The sequence below is a fragment of the Nematolebias whitei genome, chromosome 4, assembly GCF_014905685.2.
Source record: "Nematolebias whitei isolate Nwh7 chromosome 4, NemWhi1, whole genome shotgun sequence".
NCBI classification, from domain to species: Eukaryota; Metazoa; Chordata; class Actinopteri; order Cyprinodontiformes; family Rivulidae; genus Nematolebias; species Nematolebias whitei.
The window spans coordinates 35,159,624-35,162,459 of NC_056501.1; positions in this window are offsets into that span (position 1 = coordinate 35,159,624).

A 2,836-nucleotide genomic window follows, 5' to 3' on the forward strand; every position below is an offset into this window, starting at 1 on the left:
GTGCGGAGACCAGCGAGTCCAGGGCTGGTGCGGAGACCAGCGAGTCCTGGGCTGGTGCGGAGACCAGCAGGAGTGAGCGCAGCACGCGCCTCTCCATCCATGCCCGCCGGAACTGCTCCCACCTCTCATGCGAGCCGTCAGCGTTGTCAGCCCTGGTGTACCTGGAGATGACATCTTCCACAGCGATCATCCTCCCCCAGAGATCGCTGGAACTGCAGGGTTCCTCCCCCCAAGCGACAGGTACGCAGGGGTGTACGGCGTCCTCCCCCCCAGAGACAGGTGCGACGTCCTCCCCCCCACAAAGGGAAACACACCGGCATGGACTGGATTGCGTCTGAGGAGGGACGTGCTGGAGTTCGGTGGAGCCGGCTCGGTTCCGCCGCCCGTTCCGCCGCCCGTTGCTCCTGCGGTGAGTCCAAGCAGACTGCCCCCCTCCCTTTGAAGACCGCTCCAGGAAAGCAGGAGGTAGTTGGGGAGGAGGTGGGTTGCGAGGAGCTGTCGCTCTGTGAGAAGGTGAGGAGAGGCGAGGTGGTGAGGCAAAAGACCCAGTTTTAATAGCCAGGCGCGTACCTTGGTACAAAGTCTTTTTCCTCTCCTCCTCCTCACGCCGAGCAGTTTTGTCCGCCTCACGGGCGAGCCATGTAAAGATGTCAATCTTCCTGCTGGGTTCGGTATGGTCTCTGGATTCTGTCATGATCGGCTCCGTGTGTGGGGACCCAAAGTGCAGGAAGACGAATGAAGCTCCAGTAAATAAGTAAAATCGTTTATTAATTAAATAAACAAAACAAAATGCTGTCGGGGCAGCAAACTTACTTTAAAGGAGGACACACAGAAGAGACAGGTCATGAAGCCTTAGGAAAAGGACAATCCAGAGACACTGACAAGACACCAAGAGGCTGAATATATACAGACACAAACAAGGTGAAATGAGTGACACCTGCGGTGATTAGAATTAGACACAGGTGCAACAGTGCTGGAACACAGGAGGAGAAAAGCTGAGGGGTGACAGGCAAACATGAGGGAAAACACAACATGTAAGACAAGACCCCAGAAACCCTACAGGTTCCTCGACACCACCATCACCCAGGACCTCAAGTGGGAGCCGACCATCAGCTCCCTCATCAAGAAGACCCAGCAGAGACTGTACTTCCTGCGACAGCTGAAGAAGGCCAAGCTGATGGTGCAGTTCTACACGGCCATCAGCTCCCTCATCAAAAAGACCCAGCAGAGACTGTACTTCATGCGACAGCTGAAGAAGGCCAAGCTGCCGGCCAAGCTGCTGGTGCAGTTCTACACGGCCATAATCGAGTCCATCCTCAGCTCCTCCATCACGGTGTGGTACGCCGGGGCCACTGCCAGGGACAGACTCAGACTGCAGCGCGTTGTGCGCTCAGCTGAGAAGGTGATCGGCTGCAGCCTTCCATCCCTCCACGACCTGTACGTCTCCAGGACTGTGAGGCGAGCAGGTCGGATCACAGCTGACCCTGCTCACCCTGCACATGGTCTGTTCGAAACACTCTCCTCAGGCAGGAGGCTTCGGTCCATTCGGACCAGAACCTCCCACCATAAGAACAGTTTCTTCCCCTCTGCTGTTGGACTCCTGAACACTCATAATGCTACCTCATAATTTCTGCTTTGGTCACATTATATCTGTATTATAACTGAATACTCCATCTGTCCTGTTTTCTAAGCTTTTTTTATTGTTTTCTATTGTATGGGTGTACACATGTTTATGTTATGTTTTCATTTTTACTTTATTTGTGGGTGTACACAGGTCTTATGTCTTATGTAATGTTTTCATTTTTACTTTATTTGTGGGTGTACACAGGTCTTATGTAATGTTTTCATTTTTACTTTATTTGTTGGTGTACACAGGTCTTATGTCTTATGTAATGTTTTCATTTTTACTTTATTTTACCTTATTACTATTCGCACCTTTACGTCGAAGCAAATTCCTAGTTTGTGAACCTCATTCATTGACATGGCAATAATAAACTGATTCTGATTCTGATTCTGATTCTAAAATTACATATTTTATTGTCAGTCACAAGGTGAGACACCTCCATGTGTTTATATGTACAGGTAACTATAGACTGTAAAGTTCATATTTATTATGCTTTTTCATTTCAGCTTGAAAACTGCAGGACTACAGGAACTCAACAAAAGCTGGAGCTGCTCTGTCTGTGGCCTCTCAGGAACGTGCACGTCACACATACAACCTCGGCTTCATGATGTGAGTATTTCTATTTTAAACTTTTATTTTTCATTTACCCTTTATTTATACACGTAGTCTCATTGAGTCACGAGAACTCATTTTCTAGAGAGACCTGTTTAGGGAACAGATGGTGGGGGTTAAGGGCCTTGCTCAGGTGCCCAGAGTGGGGCCAATGAGGGTGGAGGCAGGTGTGGGTGTTTCACCTTTTCCACCCACATTTTGATGTTGACGGTACTGGGAGTTGAACATGCGACTTTCCAATCACAAGTCCATCTTCTAACCTCTGCTCCACCACTATGATTAAATGTATTAGCTAACTAGAAATTCTGAAAATTTGTCAACTAACTGACTAGTGAGCATTTAAATGTTTACTAGTAGTGGTACAGCGGTATAGTGGTTACAGCTGTCGCCTCACTGACCAAAAACATGCATGTTAGGCTGATTGCTCCAGACAGAACATATAAAGTACAGACAAGAATAACAGTAAACAATGGCAATGATAAACTACAGTAAAAATGATAGAGATGATATGTGTATATATATATATATATATATATATGTACCATACCATACCAATTTATTTATAGAGCACTTAAAACAGCAACAAGGCCAACCAAAGTG